Below are 22,642 nucleotides of genomic sequence, written 5' to 3' on the forward strand. Positions count from 1 at the left end.
TTTGGTTACTTGACGTCTCCGTTCTCGTGTAGCCTACATATTGCGTTTTTTTTTAATTTGCTTACCGGGCTAAAGGTTAGCATGTTTAAAATACGTAAGTCGTTTTGTTCAACAAATTTGAGTAGATAACTCAGCAGTTGTTTGCATCAGAGCGACAATTTTTGAGATAGTTACTAAAACTGTTTAAAGGTTGTCAAACGTTGTTTCTCGTTGTATATCCTTTAATTCTAGAGTTAAATTGATAAATAACGTGTACGAATTTGTTTAACGCATTTGTTTTGGTTACTCGACGTCTCCGCTCTCGTGTAGCCTACATATTGCGTTTTTTTTTAATTTGCTTACCGGGCTATAGGTTAGCATGTTTAAAATACGTAAGTCGTTTTGTTCAACAAATTTGAGTAGATAACTCATCAGTTGTTTGCATCAGAGCGACAATTTTTGAGATAGTTATTAAAACTGTTTAAAGGTTGTCAAACGTTGTTTCTCGTTGTATATCCTTTAATTCTAGAGTTAAATTGATAAATAACGTGTAGGAATTTGTTTAACGCATTTGTTTTGGTTACTCGACGTCTCCGTTCTCGTGTAGCCTACATATTGCGTTTTTTTTTTAATTTGCTTACCGGGCTAAAGGTTAGCATGCTTAAAATACGTAAGTCGTTTTGTTCAACAAATTTAAGTAGATAACTCATCAGTTTTTTGCATCAGAGCGATAATTTTTGAGATAGTTATTAAAACTGTTTAAATGTTGTCAAACGTTGTTTCTCGTTGTATATCCTTTAATTCTAGAGTTAAATTGATAAATAACGTGTACGAATTTGTTTAACGCATTTGTTTTGGTTACTCGACGTCTCCGTTCTCGTGTAGCCTACATATTGCGTTGTTTTTTTAATTTGCTTACCGGGCTAAAGGTTAGCATGTTTAAAATACGTAAGTCGTTTTGTTCAACAAATTTGAGTAGATAACTCAGCAGTTGTTTGCATCAGAGCGACAATTTTTGAGATAGTTATTAAAACTGTTTAAAGGTTGTCAAACGTTGTTTCTCGTTGTATATCCTTTAATTCTAGAGTTAAATTGATAAATAACGTGTACGAATTTGTTTAACGCATTTGTTTTGGTTACTCGACGTCTCCGTTCTCGTGTAGCCTACATATTGCGTTTTTTTTAATTTGCTTACCGGGCTAAAGGTTAGCATGTTTAAAATACGTAAGTCGTTTTGTTCAACAAATTTGAGTAGATAACTCAGCAGTTGTTTGCATCAGAGCGACAATTTTTGAGATAGTTATTAAAACTGTTAAAGGTTGTCAAACGTTGTTTCTCGTTGTATATCCTTTAATTCTAGAGTTAAATTGATAAATAACGTGTACGAATTTGTTTAACGCATTTGCTTTGGTTACTCGACGTCTCCGTTCTCGTGTAGCCTACATATTGCGTTGTTTTTTTAATTTGCTTACCGGGCTAAAGGTTAGCATGTTTAAAATACGTAAGTCGTTTTGTTCATCAAATTTAAGTAGATAACTCATCAGTTGTTTGCATCAGAGCGACAATTTTTGAGATAGTTATTAAAACTGTTTAAAGGTTGTCAAACGTTGTTTCTCGTTGTATATCCTTTAATTCTAGAGTTAAATTGATAAATAACGTATACGAATTTGTTTAACGTATTTGTTTTGGTTACTCGACGTCTCCGTTCTCGTGTAGCCTACATATTGCGTTTTTTTTTTTAATTTGCTTACCGGGCTAAAGGTTAGCATGCTTAAAATACGTAAGTCGTTTTGTTCAACAAATTTAAGTAGATAACTCATCAGTTGTTTGCATCAGAGCGATAATTTTTGAGATAGTTATTAAAACTGTTTAAAGGTTGTCAAACGTTGTTTCTCGTTGTATATCCTTTAATTCTAGAGTTAAATTGATAAATAACGTGTACGAATTTGTTTAACGCATTTGTTTTGGTTACTCGACGTCTCCGTTCTCGTGTAGCCTACATATTGCGTTGTTTTTTTAATTTGCTTACCGGGCTAAAGGTTAGCATGTTTAAAATACGTAAGTCGTTTTGTTCAACAAATTTGAGTAGATAACTCAGCAGTTGTTTGCATCAGAGCGACAATTTTTGAGATAGTTATTAAAACTGTTTAAAGGTTGTCAAACGTTGTTTCTCGTTGTATATCCTTTAATTCTAGAGTTAAATTGATAAATAACGTGTACGAATTTGTTTAACGCATTTGTTTTGGTTACTCGACGTCTCCGTTCTCGTGTAGCCTACATATTGCGTTTTTTTTAATTTGCTTACCGGGCTAAAGGTTAGCATGTTTAAAATACGTAAGTCGTTTTGTTCAACAAATTTGAGTAGATAACTCAGCAGTTGTTTGCATCAGAGCGACAATTTTTGAGATAGTTATTAAAACTGTTAAAGGTTGTCAAACGTTGTTTCTCGTTGTATATCCTTTAATTCTAGAGTTAAATTGATAAATAACGTGTACGAATTTGTTTAACGCATTTGTTTTGGTTACTCGACGTCTCCGTTCTCGTGTAGCCTACATATTGCGTTTTTTTTTTAATTTGCTTACCGGGCTAAAGGTTAGCATATTTAAAATACGTAAGTCGTTTTGTTCATCAAATTTAAGTAGATAACTCATCAGTTGTTTGCATCAGAGCGACAATTTTTGAGATAGTTATTAAAACTGTTTAAAGGTTGTCAAACGTTGTTTCTCGTTGTATATCCTTTAATTCTAGAGTTAAATTGATAAATAACGTATACGAATTTGTTTAACGTATTTGTTTTGGTTACTCGACGTCTCCGTTCTCGTGTAGCCTACATATTGCGTTTTTTTTTTTTAATTTGCTTACCGGGCTAAAGGTTAGCATGCTTAAAATACGTAAGTCGTTTTGTTCAACAAATTTAAGTAGATAACTCATCAGTTGTATGCATCAGAGCGATAATTTTTGAGATAGTTATTAAAACTGTTTAAAGGTTGTCAAACGTTGTTTCTCGTTGTATATCCTTTAATTCTAGAGTTAAATTGATAAATAACGTGTACGAATTTGTTTAACGCATTTGTTTTGGTTACTCGACGTCTCCGTTCTCGTGTAGCCTACATATTGCGTTTTTTTTTAATTTGCTTACCGGGCTAAAGGTTAGCATGTTTAAAATACGTAAGTCGTTTTGTTCATCAAATTTAAGTAGATAACTCATCAGTTGTTTGCATCAGAGCGATAATTTTTGAGATAGTTATTAAAACTGTTTAAAGGTTGTCAAACGTTGTTTCTCGTTGTATATCCTTTAATTCTAGAGTTAAATTGATAAATAACGTGTACGAATTTGTTTAACGCATTTGTTTTGGTTACTCGACGTCTCCGTTCTCGTGTAGCCTACATATTGCGTTTTTTTTTTAAATTTGCTTACCGGGCTAAAGGTTAGCATGCTTAAAATACGTAAGTCGTTTTGTTCATCAAATTTAAGTAGATAACTCATCAGTTGTTTGCATCAGAGCGATAATTTTTGAGATAGTTATTAAAACTGTTTAAAGGTTGTCAAACGTTGTTTCTGGTTGTATATCCTTTAATTCTAGAGTTAAATTGATAAATAACGTGTACGAATTTGTTTAACGCATTTGTTTTGGTTACTCGACGTCTCCGTTCTCGTGTAGCCTACATATTGCGTTTTTTTTTTTTAATTTGCTTACCGGGCTAAAGGTTAGCATGCTTAAAATACGTAAGTCGTTTTGTTCAACAAATTTAAGTAGATAACTCATCAGTTGTTTGCATCAGAGCGACAATTTTTGAGATAGTTATTAAAACTGTTTAAAGGTTGTCAAACGTTGTTTCTCGTTGTATATCCTTTAATTCTAGAGTTAAATTGATAAATAACGTGTACGAATTTGTTTAACGCATTTGTTTTGGTTACTCGACGTCTCCGTTCTCGTGTAGCCTACATATTGCGTTTTTTTTTTAATTTGCTTACCGGGCTAAAGGTTAGCATGTTTAAAATACGTAAGTCGTTTTGTTCAACAAATTTGAGTAGATAACTCAGCAGTTGTTTGCATCAGAGCGACAATTTTTGAGATAGTTATTAAAACTGTTTAAAGGTTGTCAAACGTTGTTTCTCGTTGTATATCCTTTAATTCTAGAGTTAAATTGATAAATAACGTGTACGAATTTGTTTAACGCATTTGTTTTGGTTACTCGACGTCTCCGTTCTCGTGTAGCCTACATATTGCGTTTTTTTTTTTAATTTGCTTACCGGGCTAAAGGTTAGCATGCTTAAAATACATAAGTCGTTTTGTTCAACAAATTTAAGTAGATAACTCATCAGTTGTTTGCATCAGAGCGATAATTTTTGAGATAGTTATTAAAACTGTTTAAAGGTTGTCAAACGTTGTTTCTCGTTGTATATCCTTTAATTCTAGAGTTAAATTGATAAATAACGTGTACGAATTTGTTTAACGCATTTGTTTTGGTTACTCGATGTCTCCGTTCTCGTGTAGCCTACATATTGCGTTTTTTTTTTTTGTAATTTGCTTACCGGGCTAAAGGTTAGCATGTTTAAAATACGTAAGTCGTTTTGTTCAACAAATTTGAGTAGATAACTCAGCAGTTGTTTGCATCAGAGCGACAATTTTTGAGATAGTTAATAAAACTGTTTAAAGGTTGTCAAACGTTGTTTCTCGTTGTATATCCTTTAATTCTAGAGTTAAATTGATAAGTAACGTGTACGAATTTGTTTAACGCATTTGTTTTGGTTACTCGACGTCTCCGTTCTCGTGTAGCCTACATATTGCGTTTTTTTTTTTTAATTTGCTTACCGGGCTAAAGGTTAGCATGCTTAAAATACGTAAGTCGTTTTGTTCAACAAATTTAAGTAGATAACTCATCAGTTGTTTGCATCAGAGCGACAATTTTTGAGATAGTTATTAAAACTGTTTAAAGGTTGTCAAACGTTGTTTCTCGTTGTATATCCTTTAATTCTAGAGTTAAATTGATAAATAACGTGTACGAATTTGTTTAACGCATTTGTTTTGGTTACTCGACGTCTCCGTTCTCGTGTAGCCTACATATTGCGTTTTTTTTTTTAATTTGCTTACCGGGCTAAAGGTTAGCATGTTTAAAATACGTAAGTCGTTTTGTTCAACAAATTTGAGTATATAACTCATCAGTTGTTTGCATCAGAGCGACAATTTTTGAGATAGTTATTAAAACTATTTAAAGGTTGTCAAACGTTGTTTCTCGTTGTATATCCTTTAATTCTAGGGTTAAATTGATAAATAACGTGTACAAATTTGTTTAACGCATTTGTTTTGGTTACTCGACGTCTCCGTTCTCGTGTAGCCTACATATTGCGTTTTTTTTTTTTAATTTGCTTACCGGGCTAAAGGTTAGCATGCTTAAAATACGTAAGTCGTTTTGTTCAACAAATTTGAGTAGATAACTCAGCAGTTGTTTGCATCAGAACGACAATTTTTGAGATAGTTATTAAAACTGTTTTAAAGGTTGTCAAACGTTGTTTCTCGTTGTATATCCTTTAATTCTAGAGTTAAATTGATAAATAACGTGTACGAATTTGTTTAACGCATTTGTTTTGGTTACTCGACGTCTCCGTTCTCGTGTAGCCTTTAATTCTAGAGTTAAATTGATAAATAACGTGTACGAATTTGTTTAACGCATTTGTTTTGGTTACTCGACGTCTCCGTTCTCGTGTAGCCTACATATTGCGTTTTTTTTTAATTTGCTTACCGGGCTAAAGGTTAGCATGTTTAAAATACGTAAGTCGTTTTGTTCAACAAATTTGAGTAGATAACTCAGCAGTTGTTTGCATCAGAGCGACAATTTTTGAGATAGTTATTAAAACTGTTTAAAGGTTGTCAAACGTTGTTTCTCGTTGTATATCCTTTAATTCTAGAGTTAAAGTGATAAATAACGTGTACGAATTTGTTTAACGCATTTGTTTTGGTTACTCGACGTCTCCGTTCTCGTGTAGCCTACATATTGCGTTTTTTTTTTTAATTTGCTTACCGGGCTAAAGGTTAGCATGCTTAAAATACGTAAGTCGTTTTGTTCAACAAATTTGAGTAGATAACTCATCAGTTGTTTGCATCAGAGCGACAATTTTTGAGATAGTTATTAAAACTGTTTAAAGGTTGTCAAACGTTGTTTCTCGTTGTATATCCTTTAATTCTAGAGTTAAATTGATAAATAACGTGTACGAATTTGTTTAACGTATTTGTTTTGGTTACTCGACGTCTCCGTTCTCGTGTAGCCTACATATTGCGTTTTTTTTTTAATTTGCTTACCGGGCTAAAGGTTAGCATGTTTAAAATACGTAAGTGGTTTTGTTCAACAAATTTAAGTAGATAACTCATCAGTTGTTTGCATCAGAGCGACAATTGTTGAGATAGTTATTAAAACTGTTTAAAGGTTGTCAAACGTTGTTTCTCGTTGTATATCCTTTAATTCTAGAGTTAAATTGATAAATAACGTGTACGAATTTGTTTAACGCATTTGTTTTGGTTACTCGATGTCTCCGTTCTCGTGTAGCCTACATATTGCGTTTTTCCTTAAATTTGCTTACCGGGCTAAAGGTTAGCATGCTTAAAATACGTAAGTCGTTTTGTTCAACAAATTTAAGTAGATAACTCATCAGTTGTTTGCATCAGACGTTATTTATCAATTTAACTCTAGAATTAAAGGATATACAACGAGAAACAACGTTTGAAAACCTTTAAACAGTTTTAATAACTATCTCAAAAATTGTCGCTCTGATGCAAACAACTGATGAGTTATCTACTTAAATTTGTTGAACAAAACGACTTACGTATTTTAAGCATGCTAACCTTTAGCGCGGTAAGCAAATTAAAAAAAAACGCAATATGTAGGCTACACGAGAACGGAGACGTCGAGTAACCAAAACAAATGCGTTAAAGAAATTCGTACACGTTATTTATCAATTTAACTCTAGAATTAAAGGACATACAACGAGAAACAACGTTTGACAACCTTTAAACAGTTTTAATAACTATCTCAAAAATTGTCGCTCTGATGCAAACAACTGATGAGTTATCTACTTAAATTTGATGAACAAAACGACTTACGTATTTTAATCATGCTAACCTTTAGCCCGGTAAGCAAATTTAAAAAAAACGCAATATGTAGGCTACACGATAACGGAGACGTCGAGTAACCAAAACAAATGCGTTAAACAAATTCGTACACATTATTTATCAATTTAACTCTAGAATTAAAGGATATACAACGAGAAACAACGTTTGACAACCTTTAAACAGTTTTAATAACTATCTCAAAAATTGTCGCTCTGATGCAAACAACTGATGAGTTATCTACTTAAATTTGATGAACAAAACGACTTACTTATTTTAAACATGCTAACCTTTAGCCCGTTAAGCAAATTAAAAAAAAAACGCAATATGTCGGCTACACGAGAACGGAGACGTGGAGTAACCAAAACAAATGCGTTAAACAAATTCGTACACGTTATTTATCAATTTAACTGTAGAATTAAAGGATATACAACGAGAAACAACGTTTGACAACCTTTAAACAGTTTTAATAACTATCTCAAAAATTGTCGCTCTGATGCAAACAACTGATGAGTTATCTACTTAAATTTGTTGAAACAACGACTTACGTATTTTAAACATGCTAACCTTTAGCCCGGTAAGCAAATTAAAAAAAAAATGCAATATGTAGGCTACACGAGAACGGAGACGTCGAGTAACCAAAACAAGTGCGTTAAACAAATTCGTACACGTTATTTATCAATTTAACTCTAGAATTAAAGGATATACAACGAGAAACAACGTTTGACAACCTTTAAACAGTTTTAATCACTATCTCAAAAATTATCGCTCTGATGCAAACAACTGATGAGTTATCTTCTTAAATATGTTGAACAAAACGACTTACGTATTTTAAGCATGCTAACCTTTAGCCCGGTAAGCAAATTAAAAAAAAAACGCAATATGTAGGCTACACGAGAACGGAGACGTCGAGTAACCAAAACAAATGCGTTAAACAAATTCGTACACGTTATTTATCAATTTAAATCTAGAATTAAAGGATATACAACGAGAAACAACGTTTGACAACCTTTAAACAGTTTTAATAACTATCTCAAAAATTGTTGCTCTGATGTAAACAACTGATGAGTTGTCTACTTAAATTTGATGAACAAAACGACTTACGTATTTTAAACATGCTAACCTTTAGCCCGGTAAGCAAATTAAAAAAAAAAACGCAATATGTAGACTACACGAGAACGGAGACGTCGAGTAACCAAAACGAATGCGTTAAACAAATTCGTACACGTTATTTATCAATTTAACTCTAGAATTAAAGGATATACAACGAGAAACAACGTTTGACAACCTTTAAACAGTTTTAATAACTATCTCAAAAATTATCGCTCTGATGCAAACAACTGATGAGTTATCTACTTAAAATTGATGAACAAAACGACTTACGTATTTTAAACATGCTAACCTTTAGCCCGGTAAGCAAATTAAAAAAAAAACGCAATATGTAGGCTACACGAGAACGGAGACGTCGAGTAACCAAAACAAATGCGTTAAACAAATTCGTACACGTTATTTATCAATTTAACTCTAGAATTAAAGGATATACAACGAGAAACAACGTTTGACAACCTTGAAACAGTTCTAATAACTATCTCAAAAATTGTCGCTCTGATGCAAACAACTGATGAGTTATCTACTTAAATTTGATGAACAAAACGACTTACGTATTTTAAACATGCTAACCTTTAGCCCGGTAAGCAAATTAAAAAAAAAACGCAATATGTAGGCTACACGAGAACGGAGACGTCGAGTAACCAAAACAAATGCGTTAAACAAATTCGTACACGTTATTTATCAATTTAACTCTAGAATTAAAGGATATACAACGAGAAACAACGTTTGACAACCTTTAAACAGTTTTAATAACTATCTCAAAAATTGTCGCTCTGATGCAAACAACTGATGAGTTATCTACTTAAATTTGATGAACAAAACGACTTACGTATTTTAAGCATGCTAACCTTTAGCCCGGTAAGCAAATTAAAAAAAAAACGCAATATGTAGGCTACACGAGAACGGAGACGTCGAGTAACCAAAACAAATGCGTTAAACAAATTCGTACACGTTATTTATCAATTTAACTCTAGAATTAAAGGATATACAACGAGAAACAACGTTTGACAACCTTTAAATAGTTTTAATAACTATCTCAAAAATTATCGCTCTGATGCAAACAACTGATGAGTTATCTACTTAAATTTGATGAACAAAACGACTAACGTATTTTAAACATGCTAACCTTTAGCCCGGTAAGCAAATTAAAAAAAAAACGCAATATGTAGGCTACACGAGAACGGAGACGTCGAGTAACCAAAACAAATGCGTTAAACAAATTCGTACACGATATTTATCAATTTAACTCTAGAATTAAAGGATATACAACGAGAAACAACGTTTGACAACCTTTAAACAGTTTTAATAACTATCTCAAAAATTGTCGCTCTGATGCAAACAACTGATGAGTTATCTACTTAAATTTGATGAACAAAACGACTTACGTATTTTAAACATGCTAACCTTTAGCCCGGTAAGCAAATTAAAAAAAAAAACGCAATATGTACGCTACACGAGAACGGAGACGTCGAGTAACCAAAACAAATGCGTTAAACAAATTCGTACACGTTATTTATCAATTTAACTCTAGAATTAAAGGATATACAACGAGAAACAACGTTTGACAACCTTTAAACAGTTTTAATAACTATCTCAAAAATTGTCGCTCTGATGCAAACAACTGATGAGTTATCTACTTAAATTTGATGAACAAAACGACTTACGTATTTTAAACATGCTAACCTTTAGCCCGGTAAGCAAATTAAAAAAAAAAACGCAATATGTAGGCTACACGAGAATGGAGACGTCGAGTAACCAAAACAAATACGTTAAACAAATTCGTACACGTTATTTATCAATTTAACTCTAGAATTAAAGGATATACAACGAGAAACAACGTTTGACAACCTTTAAACAGTTTTAATAACTATCTCAAAAATTGTCGCTCTGATGCAAACAACTGATGAGTTATCTACTTAAATTTGATGAACAAAACGACTTACGTATTTTAAACATGCTAACCTTTAGCCCGGTAAGCAAATTAAAAAAAAAACGCAATATGTAGGCTACACGAGAACGGAGACGTCGAGTAACCAAAACAAATGCGTTAAACAAATTCGTACACGTTATTTATCAATTTAACTCTAGAATTAAAGAATATACAACGAGAAACAACGTTTGACAACCTTTAAACAGTTTTAATAACTATCTCAAAAATTGTCGCTCTGATGCAAACAACTGATGAGTTATCTACTTAAATTTGTTGAACAAAACGACTTACGTATTTTAAGCATGCTAACCTTTAGCCCGGTAAGCAAATTAAAAAAAAAACGCAATATGTAGGCTACACGAGAACGGAGACGTCGAGTAACCAAAGCAAATACGTTAAACAAATTCGTACAAGTTATTTATCAATTTAACTCTAGAATTAAAGGATATACAACGAGAAACAACGTTTGACAACCTTTAAACAGTTTTAATAACTATCTCAAAAATTGTCGCTCTGATGCAAACAACTGATGAGTTATCTACTTAAATTTGATGAACAAAACGACTTACGTATTTTAAACATGCTAACCTTTAGCCCGGTAAGCAAATTAAAAAAAAAACGCAATATGTAGGCTACACGAGAACGGAGACGTCGAGTAACCAAAACAAATGCGTTAAGCAAATTTGTACACGTTATTTATCAATTTAACTCTAGAATTAAAGGATATACAACGAGAAACAACGTTTGACAACCTTTAAACAGTTTTAATAACTATCTCAAAAATTATCGCTCTGATGCAAACAACTGATGAGTTATCTACTTAAATTTGATGAACAAAACGACTTACGTATTTTAAACATGCTATCCTTTAGCCCGGTAAGCAAATTAAAAAAAAAACGCAATATGTAGGCTACACGAGAACGGAGACGTCGAGTAACCAAAACAAATGCGTTAAACAAATTCGTACACGTTATTTATCAATTTAACTCTAGAATTAAAGGATATACAACGAGAAACAACGTTTGACAACCTTTAAACAGTTTTAATAACTATCTCAAAAATTGTCGCTCTGATGCAAACAACTGATGAGTTATCTACTTAAATTTGATGAACAAAACGACTTACGTATTTTAAACTTGCTAACCTTTAGCCCGGTAAGCAAATTAAAAAAAAAACGCAATATGTAGGCTACACGAGAACGGAGACGTCGAGTAACCAAAACAAATGCGTTAAACAAATTCGTACACGTTATTTATCAATTTAACTCTAGAATTAAAGGATATACAACGAGAAACAACGTTTGACAACCTTTAAACAGTTTTAATAACTATCTCAAAAATTATCGCTCTGATGCAAACAACTGATGAGTTATCTACTTAAATTTGTTGAACAAAACGACTTACGTATTTTAAGCATGCTAACCTTTAGCCCGGTAAGCAAATTAAAAAAAAAAACGCAATATGTAGGCTACGCGAGAACGGAGACGTCGAGTAACCAAAACAAATGCGTTAAACAAATTCGTACACGTTATTTATCAATTTAACTCTAGAATTAAAGGATATACAACGAGAAACAACGTTTGACAACCTTTAAACAGTTTTAATAACTATCTCAAAAATTGTCGCTCTGATGCAAACAACTGATGAGTTATCTACTTAAATTTGATGAAGAAAACGACTTACGTATTTTAAACATGCTAACCTTTAGCCCGGTAAGCAAATTAAAAAAAAACGCAATATGTAGGCTACACGAGAACGGAGACGTCGAGTAACCAAAACAAATGCGTTAAACAAATTCGTACACGTTATTTATCAATTTAACTCTAGAATTAAAGGATATACAACGAGAAACAACGTTTGACAACCGTTAAACAGTTTTAATAACTATCTCAAAAATTGTCGCTCTGATGCAAACAACTGATGAGTTATCTACTTAAATTTGATGAACAAAACGACTTACGTATTTTAAGCATGCTAACCTTTAGCCCGGTAAGCAAATTAAAAAAAAAAACGCAATATGTAGGCTACGCGAGAACGGAGACGTCGAGTAACCAAAACAAATGCGTTAAACAAATTCGTACACGTTATTTATCAATTTAACTCTAGAATTAAAGGATATACAACGAGAAACAACGTTTGACAACCTTTAAACAGTTTTAATAACTATCTCAAAAATTGTCGCTCTGATGCAAACAACTGATGAGTTATCTACTTAAATTTGATGAACAAAACGACTTACGTATTTTAAACATGCTAACCTTTAGCCCGGTAAGCAAATTAAAAAAAAAAACGCAATATGTAGGCTACACGAGAACGGAGACGTCGAGTAACCAAAACAAATGCGCTAAACAAATTCGTACACGTTATTTATCAATTTAACTTTAGGATTAAAGGATATACAACGAGAAACAACGTTTGACAACCTTTAAACAGTTTTAATAACTATCTCAAAAATTGTCGCTCTGATGCAAACAACTGATGAGTTATCTACTTAAATTTGACGAACAAAACGACTTACGTATTTTAAACATGCTAACCTTTAGCCCGGTAAGCAAATTAAAAAAAAAACGCAATATGTAGGCTACACGAGAACGGAGACGTCGAGTAACCAAAACAAATACGTTGAACAAATTCGTACACGTTATTTATCAATTTAACTCTAGAATTAAAGGATATACAACGAGAAACAACGTTTGACAACCGTTAAACAGTTTTAATAACTATCTCAAAAATTGTCGCTCTGATGCAAACAACTGATGAGTTATCTACTTAAATTTGATGAACAAAACGACTTACGTATTTTAAACATGCTAACCTTTAGCCCGGTAAGCAAATTAAAAAAAAAACGCAATATGTAGGCTACACGAGAACGGAGACGTCGAGTAACCAAAACAAATGCGTTAAACAAATTCGTACACGTTATTTATCAATTTAACTCTAGAATTAAAGGATATACAACGAGAAACAACGTTTGACAACCTTTAAACAGTTTTAATAACTATCTCAAAAATTGTCGCTCTGATGCAAACAACTGATGAGTTATCTACTTAAATTTGTTGAACAAAACGACTTACGTATTTTAAGCATGCTAACCTTTAGCCCGGTAAGCAAATTAAAAAAAAAACGCAATATGTAGGCTACACGAGAACGGAGACGTCGAGTAACCAAAACAAATACGATAAACAAATTCGTACACGTTATTTATCAATTTAACTCTAGAATTAAAGGATATACAACGAGAAACAACGTTTGACAACCTTTAAACAGTTTTAATAACTATCTCAAAAATTGTCGCTCTGATGCAAACAACTGATGAGTTATCTACTTAAATTTGATGAACAAAACGACTTACGTATTTTAAACATGCTAACCTTTAGCCCGGTAAGCAAATTAAAAAAAAAACGCAATATGTAGGCTACACGAGAACGGAGACGTCGAGTAACCAAAACAAATGCGTTAAACAAATTCGTACACGTTATTTATCAATTTAACTCTAGAATTAAAGGATATACAACGAGAAAGAACGTTTGACAACCTTTAAACAGTTTTAATAACTATCTCAAAAATTATCGCTCTGATGCAAACAACTGATGAGTTATCTACTTAAATTTGATGAACAAAACGACTTACGTATTTTAAACATGCTAACCTTTAGCCCGGTAAGCAAATTAAAAAAAAAACGCAATATGTAGGCTACACGAGAACGGAGACGTCGAGTAACCAAAACAAATGCGTTAAACAAATTCGTTCACGTTATTTATCAATTTAACTCTAGAATTAAAGGATGAGTTATCTACTTAAATTTGATGAACAAAACGACTTACGTATTTTAAACATGCTAACCTTTAGCCCGGTAAGCAAATTAAAAAAAAAACGCAATATGTAGGCTACACGAGAACGGAGACGTCGAGTAACCAAAACAAATGCGTTAAACAAATTCGTACACGTTATTTATCAATTTAACTCTAGAATTAAAGGATATACAACGAGAAACAACGTTTGACAACCTTTAAACAGTTTTAATAACTATCTCAAAAATTATCGCTCTGATGCAAACAACTGATGAGTTATCTACTTAAATTTGTTGAACAAAACGACTTACGTATTTTAAGCATGCTAACCTTTAGCCCGGTAAGCAAATTAAAAAAAAACGCAATATGTAGGCTACACGAGAACGGAGACGTCGAGTAACCAAAACAAATGCGGTAAACAAATTCGTACACGTTATTTATCAATTTAACTCTAGAATTAAAGGATATACAACGAGAAACAACGTTTGACAACCTTTAAACAGTTTTAATAACTATCTCAAAAATTGTCGCTCTGATGCAAACAACTGATGAGTTATCTACTTAAATTTGATGAACAAAACGACTTACGTATTTTAAACATGCTAACCTTTAGCCCGGTAAGCAAATTAAAAAAAAAAACGCAATATGTAGGCTATACGAGAACAGAGACGTCGAGTAACCAAAACAAATGCGTTAAACAAATTCGTACACGTTATTTATCAATTTAACTCTAGAATTAAAGGATATACAACGAGAAACAACGTTTGACAACCTTTAAACAGTTTTAATAACTATCTCAAAAATTGTCGCTCTGATGCAAACAACTGATGAGTTATCTACTTAAATTTGATGAACAAAACGACTTACGTATTTTAAACATGCTAACCTTTAGCCCGGTAAGCAAATTAAAAAAAAAACGCAATATGTAGGCTACACGAGAACGGAGACGTCGAGTAACCAAAACAAATGCGTTAAACAAATTCGTACACGTTATTTATCAATTTAACTCTAGAATTAAAGGATATACAACGAGAAACAACGTTTGACAACCTTTAAACAGTTTTAATAACTATCTCAAAAATTGTCGCTCTGATGCAAACAACTGATGAGTTATCTACTCAGATTTGTTGAACAAAACGACTTACGTATTTTAAACATGCTAACCTTTAGCCCGGTAAGCAAATTAAAAAAAAACGCAATATGTAGGCTACACGAGAACGGAGACGTCGAGTAACCAAAACAAATGCGTTAAACAAATTCGTACACGTTATTTATCAATTTAACTCTAGAATTAAAGGATATACAACGAGAAACAACGTTTGACAACCTTTAAACAGTTTTAATAACTATCTCAAAAATTGTCGATCTGATGCAAACAACTGATGAGTTATCTACTTAAATTTGATGAACAAAACGACTTACGTATTTGAAACATGCCAACCTTTAGCCCGGTAAGCAAATTAAAAAAAAAACGCAATATGTAGGCTACACGAGAACGGAGACGTCGAGTAACCAAAACAAATGCGTTAAACAAATTCGTACACGTTATTTATCAATTTAACTCTAGAATTAAAGGATATAAAACGAGAAACAACGTTTGACAACCTTTAAACAGTTTTAATAACTATCTCAAAAATTGTCGCTCTGATGCAAACAACTGATGAGTTATCTACTTAAATTTGATGAACAAAACGACTTACGTATTTTAAACATGCTAACCTTTAGCCCGGTAAGCAAATTAAAAAAAAAACGCAATATGTAGGCTACACGAGAACGGAGACGTCGAGTAACCAAAACAAATGCGTTAAACAAATTCGAACACGTTATTTATCAATTTAACTCTAGAATTAAAGGATATACAACGAGAAACAACGTTTAACAACCTTTAAACAGTTTTAAAAACTATCTCAAAAATTATCGCTCTGATGCAAACAACTGATGAGTTATCTACTTAAATTTGTTGAACAAAACAACTTACGTATTTTAAGCTTGCTAACCTTTAGCCCGGTAAGCAAATTAAAAAAAAAACGCAATATGTAGGCTACACGAGAACGGAGAACTCGAGTAACCAAAACAAATACGTTAAACAAATTCGTACACGTTATTTATCAATTTAACTCTAGAATTAAAGGATATACAACGAGAAACAACGTTTGACAACCTTTAAACAGTTTTAATAACTATCTCAAAAATTGTCGCTCTGATGCAAACAACTGATGAGTTATCTACTTAAATTTGATGAACAAAACGACTTACGTATTTTAAACATGCTAACCTTTAGCCCGGCAAGCAAATTAAAAAAAAACGCAATATTTAGGCTACACGAGAACGGAGACGTCGAGTAACCAAAACAAATGCGTTAAACAAATTCGTACACGTTATTTATCAATTTAACTCTAGAATTAAAGGATATACAACGAGAAACAACGTTTGACAACCTTTAAACAGTTTTAATAACTATTTCAAAAATTGTCGCTCTGATGCAAACAACTGCTGAGTTATCTACTCAAATTTGTTGAACAAAACGACTTACGTATTTTAAACATGCTAACCTTTAGCCCGGTAAGCAAATTAAAAAAAAACGCAATATTTAGGCTACACGAGAACGGAGACGTCGAGTAACCAAAACAAATGCGTTAAACAAATTCGTACACGTTATTTATCAATTTAACTCTAGAATTAAAGGATATACAACGAGAAACAACGTTTGACAACCTTTAAACAGTTTTAATAACTATCTCAAAAATTATCGCTCTGATGCAAACAACTGATGAGTTATCAACTTAAATTTGATGAACAAAACGACTTACGTATTTTAAACATGCTAACCTTTAGCCCGGTAAGCAAATTAAAAAAAAAAACGCAATATGTAGGCTACACGAGAACGGAGACGTCGAGTAACCAAAACAAATGCGTTAAACAAATTCGTACACGTTATTTATCAATTTAACTCTAGAATTAAAGGATATACAACAAGAAACAACGTTTGACAACCTTTAAACAGTTTTAATAACTATCTCAAAAATTATCGCTCTGATGCAAACAAATTATGAGTTATCTACTTAAATTTGATGAACAAAACGACTTACGTATTTTAAACATGCTAACCTTTAGCCCGGTAAGCAAATTAAAAAAAAACGCAATATGTGGGCTACACGAGAACGGAGACGTCGAGTAACCAAAACAAATGCGTTAAACAAATTCGTACACGTTATTTATCAATTTAACTCTAGAATTAAAGGATATACAACGAGAAACAACGTTTGACAACCTTTAAACAGTTTTAATAACTATCTCAAAAATTGTCGCTCTGATGCAAACAACTGATGAGTTATCTACTTAAATTTGATGAACAAAACGACTTACGTATTTTAAACATGCTAACCTTTAGCCCGGTAAGCAAATTAAAAAAAAAACGCAATATGTAGGCTACACGAGAACGGAGACGTCGAGTAACCAAAACAAATGCGTTAAACAAATTCGTACACGTTATTTATCAATTTAACTCTAGAATTAAAGGATATACAACGAGAAACAACGTTTGACAACCTTTAAACAGTTTTAATAACTATCTCAAAAATTGTCGCTCTGATGCAAACAACTGCTGAGTTATCTACTCAAATTTGTTGAACAAAACGACTTACGTATTTTAAACATGCTAACCTTTAGCCCGGTAAGCAAATTAAAAAAAAAACGCAATATGTAGGCTACACGAGACCGGAGACGTCGAGTAACCAAAACAAATGCGTTAAACAAATTCGTACACGTTATTTATCAATTTAACTCTAGAATTAAAGGATATACAACGAGAACCAACGTTTAACAACCTTTAAACAGTTTTAATAACTATCTCAAAAATTGTCGCTCTGATGCAAACAACTGATGAGTTATCTACTCAAATTTGTTGAACAAAACGACTTACGTATTTTAAACATGCTAACCTTTAGCCCGGTAAGCAAATTAAAAAAAAAAACGCAATATGTAGGCTACACGAGAACGGAGACGTCGAGTAACCAAAACAAATGCGTTAAACAAATTCGTACACGTTATTTATCAATTTAACTCTAGAATTAAAGGATATACAACGAGAAACAACGTTTGACAACCTTTAAACAGTTTTAATAACTATCTCAAAAATTGTCGCTCTGATGCAAACAACTGATGAGTTATCTACTCAAATTTGTTGAACAAAACGACTTACGTATTTTAAGCATGCTAACCTTTAGCCCGGTAAGCAAATTAAAAAAAAACGCAATATGTAGGCTACACGAGAACGGAGACGTCGAGTAACCAAAACAATGCGTTAAACAAATTCGTACACGTTATTTATCAATTTAACTCTAGAATTAAAGGATATACAACGAGAAACAACGTTTGACAACCTTTAAACAGTTTTAATAACTATCTCAAAAATTTTCGCTCTGATGCAAACAACTGATGAGTTATCTACTTAAATTTGATGAACAAAACGACTTACGTATTTTAAACATGCTAACCTTTAGCCCGGTAAGCAAATTAAAAAAAAAAACGCAATATGTAGGCTACACGAGAACGGAGACGTCGAGTAACCAAAACAAATGCGTTAAACAAATTCGTACACGTTATTTATCAATTTAACTCTAGAATTAAAGGATATACAACGAGAAACAACGTTTGACAACCTTTAAACAGTTTTAATAACTATCTCAAAAATTGTCGCTCTGATGCAAACAACTGCTGAGTTATCTACTCAAATTTGTTGAACAAAACGACTTACGTATTTTAAACATGCTAACCTTTAGCCCGGTAAGCAAATTAAAAAAAAACGCAATATGTAGGCTACACGAGAACGGAGACGTCGAGTAACCAAAACAAATGCGTTAAACAAATTCGTACACGTAATTTATCAATTTAACTCTAGAATTAAAGGATATACAACGAGAAACAACGTTTGACAACCTTTAAACAGTTTTAATAACTATCTCAAAAATTGTCGCTCTGATGCAAACAACTGCTGAGTTATCTACTCAAATTTGTTGAACAAAACGACTTACGTATTTTAAACATGCTAACCTTTAGCCCGGTAAGCAAATTAAAAAAAAAAAACGCAATATGTAGGCTACACGAGAACGGAGACGTCGAGTAACCAAAACAAATGCGTTAAACAAATTCGTACACGTTATTTATCAATTTAACTCTAGAATTAAAGGATATACAACGAGAAACAACGTTTGACAACCTTTAAACAGTTTTAATAACTATCTCAAAAATTGTCGCTCTGATGCAAACAACTGATGAGTTATCTACTTAAATTTGATGAACAAAACGACTTACGTATTTTAAACATGCTAACCTTTAGCCCGGTAGGCAAATTAAAAAAAAAACGCAATATGTAGGCTACATGAGAACGGAGACGTCGAGTAACCAAAACAAATGCGTTAAACAAATTCGTACACGTTATTTATCAATTTAACTCTAGAATTAAAGGATATACAACGAGAAACAACGTTTGACAACCTTTAAACAGTTTTAATAACTATCTCAAAAATTGTCGCTCTGATGCAAACAACTGATGAGTTATCTACTTAAATTTGATGAACAAAACGACTTACGTATTTTAAACATGCTAACCTTTAGCCTACACGAGAACGGAGACGTCGAGTAACCAAAACAAATGCGTTAAACAAATTCGTACACGTTATTTATCAATTTAACTCTAGAATTAAAGGATATACAACGAGAAACAACGTTTGACAACCTTTAAACAGTTTTAATAACTATCTCAAAAATTGTCGCTCTGATGCAAACAACTGATGAGTTATCTACTTAAATTTGATGAACAAAACGACTTACGTATTTTAAACGTACACGTTATTTATCAATTTAACTCTAGAATTAAAGGATATACAACGAGAAACAACGTTTGACAACCTTTAAACAGTTTTAATAACTATCTCAAAAATTATCGCTCTGATGCAAACAACTGATGAGTTATCTACTTAAATTTGTTTAACAAAACGACTTACGTATTTTAAGCATGCTAACCTTTAGCCCGGTAAGCAAATTAAAAAAAAACGCAATATGTAGGCTACACGAGAACGGAGACGTCGAGTAACCAAAACAAATGCATTAAACAAATTCGTACACGTTATTTATCAATTTAACTCTAGAATTAAAGGATATACAACGAGAAACAACGTTTGACAACCTTTAAACAGTTTTAATAACTATCTCAAAATTTGTCGCTCTGATGCAAACAACTGATGAGTTATCTACTTAAATTTGATGAACAAAACGACTTACGTATTTTAAACATGCTAACCTTTAGCCCGGTAAGCAAATTAAAAAAAAAAAACGCAATATGTAGGCTACACGAGAACGGAGACGTCGAGTAACCAAAAAAAATGCGTTAAACAAATTCGTACACGTTATTTATCAATTTAACTCTAGAATTAAAGGATATACAACGAGAAACAACGTGTGACAACCTTTAAACAGTTTTAATAACTATCTCAAAAATTATCGCTCTGATGCAAACAACTGATGAGTTATCTACTTGAATTTGTTGAACAAAACGACTTACGTATTTTAAGCATGCTAACCTTTAGCCCGGTAAGCAAATTAAAAAAAAAACGCAATATGTAGGCTACACCCGAACGGAGACGTCGAGTAACCAAAACAAATGCGTTAAACAAATTCGTACACTTTATTTATCAATTTAACTCTAGAATTAAAGGATATACAACGAGAAACAACGTTTGACAACCTTTAAACAGTTTTAATAACTATCTCAACAATTGTCGCTCTGATGCAAACAACTGATGAGTTATCTACTTAAATTTGTTGAACAAAACCACTTACGTATTTTAAACATGCTAACCTTTAGCCCGGTAAGCAAATTAAAAAAAAAAACGCAATATGTAGGCTACACGAGAACGGAGACGTCGAGTAACCAAAACAAATACGTTAAACAAATTCGTACACGTTATTTATCAATTTAACTCTAGAATTAAAGGATATACAACGAGAAACAACTTTTGACAACCTTTAAACAGTTTTAATAACTATCTCAAAAATTGTCGCTCTGATGCAAACAACTGATGAGTTATCTACTCAAATTTGTTGAACAAAACGACTTACGTATTTTAAGCATGCTAACCTTTAGCCCGGTAAGCAAATTAAAAAAAAAAACGCAATATGTAGGCTACACGAGAACGGAGACGTCGAGTAACCAAAACAAATGCGTTAAACAAATTCGTACACGTTATTTATCAATTTAACTCTAGAATTAAAGGATATACAACGAGAAACAACGTTTGACAACCTTTAAACAGTTTTAATAACTATCTCAAAAATTGTCGCTCTGATGCAAACAACTGCTGAGTTATCTACTCAAATTTGTTGAACAAAACGACTTACGTATTTTAAACATGCTAACTTTTAGCCCGGTAAGCAAATTAAAAAAAAAAACGCAATATGTAGGCTACACGAGAACGGAGACGTCGAGTAACCAAAACAAATGCGTTAAACAAATTCGTACACGTTATTTATCAATTTAACTCTAGAATTAAAGGATATACAACGAGAAACAACGTTTGACAACTTTTAAACAGTTTTAATAACTATCTCAAAAATTGTCGCTCTGATGCAAACAACTGATGAGTTATCTACTTAAATTTGTTGAACAAAACGACTTACGTATTTTAAACATGCTAACCTTTAGCCCGGTAAGCAAATTAAAAAAAAAAAACGCAATATGTAGGCTACACGAGAACGGAGACGTCGAGTAACCAAAACAAATGCGTTAAACAAATTCGTACACGTTATTTATCAATTTAACTCTAGAATTAAAGGATATACAACGAGAAACAACGTTTGACAACCTTTAAACAGTTTTAATAACTATCTCAAAAATTGTCGCTCTGATGCAAACAACTGATGAGTTATCTACTTAAATTTGATGAACAAAACGACTTACGTATTTTAAACATGCTAACCTTTAGCCCGGTAAGCAAATTAAAAAAAAAACGCAATATGTAGGCTACACGAGAACGGAGACGTCGAGTAACCAAAACAAATGCGTTAAACAAATTCGTACACGTTATTTATCAATTTAACTCTAGAATTAAAGGATATACAACGAGAAACAACGTTTGACAACCTTTAAACAGTTTTAATAACTATCTCAAAAATTGTCGCTCTGATGCAAACAACTGATGAGTTATCTACTTAAATTTGTTGAACAAAACGACTTACGTATTTTAAACATGCTAACCTTTAGCCCGGTAAGCAAATTAAAAAAAAACGCAATATGTAGGCTACACGCGAAGGGAGACGTCGAGTAACCAAAACAAATGCGTTAAACAAATTCGTACACGTTATTTATCAATTTAACTCTAGAATTAAAGGATATACAACGAGAAACAACGTTTGACAACCTTTAAACAGTTTTAATAACTATCTCAAAAATTATCGCTCTGATGCAAACAACTGATGAGTTATCTACTTAAATTTGTTGAACAAAACGACTTACATATTTTAAGCATGCTAACCTTTAGCCCGGTAAGCAAATTAAAAAAAAAACCCAATATGTAGGCTACACGAGAACGGAGACGTCGAGTATCCAAAACAAATGCGTTAAACAAATTCGTACACGTTATTTATCAATTTAACTCTAGAATTAAAGGATATACAACGAGAAACAACGTTTGACAACCTTTAAACAGTTTTAATAACTATCTCAAAAAT

Source organism: Eurosta solidaginis, unplaced genomic scaffold (genome assembly GCF_040869045.1).
Source record: "Eurosta solidaginis isolate ZX-2024a unplaced genomic scaffold, ASM4086904v1 ctg00001051.1, whole genome shotgun sequence".
NCBI lineage: Eukaryota > Metazoa > Arthropoda > Insecta > Diptera > Tephritidae > Eurosta > Eurosta solidaginis.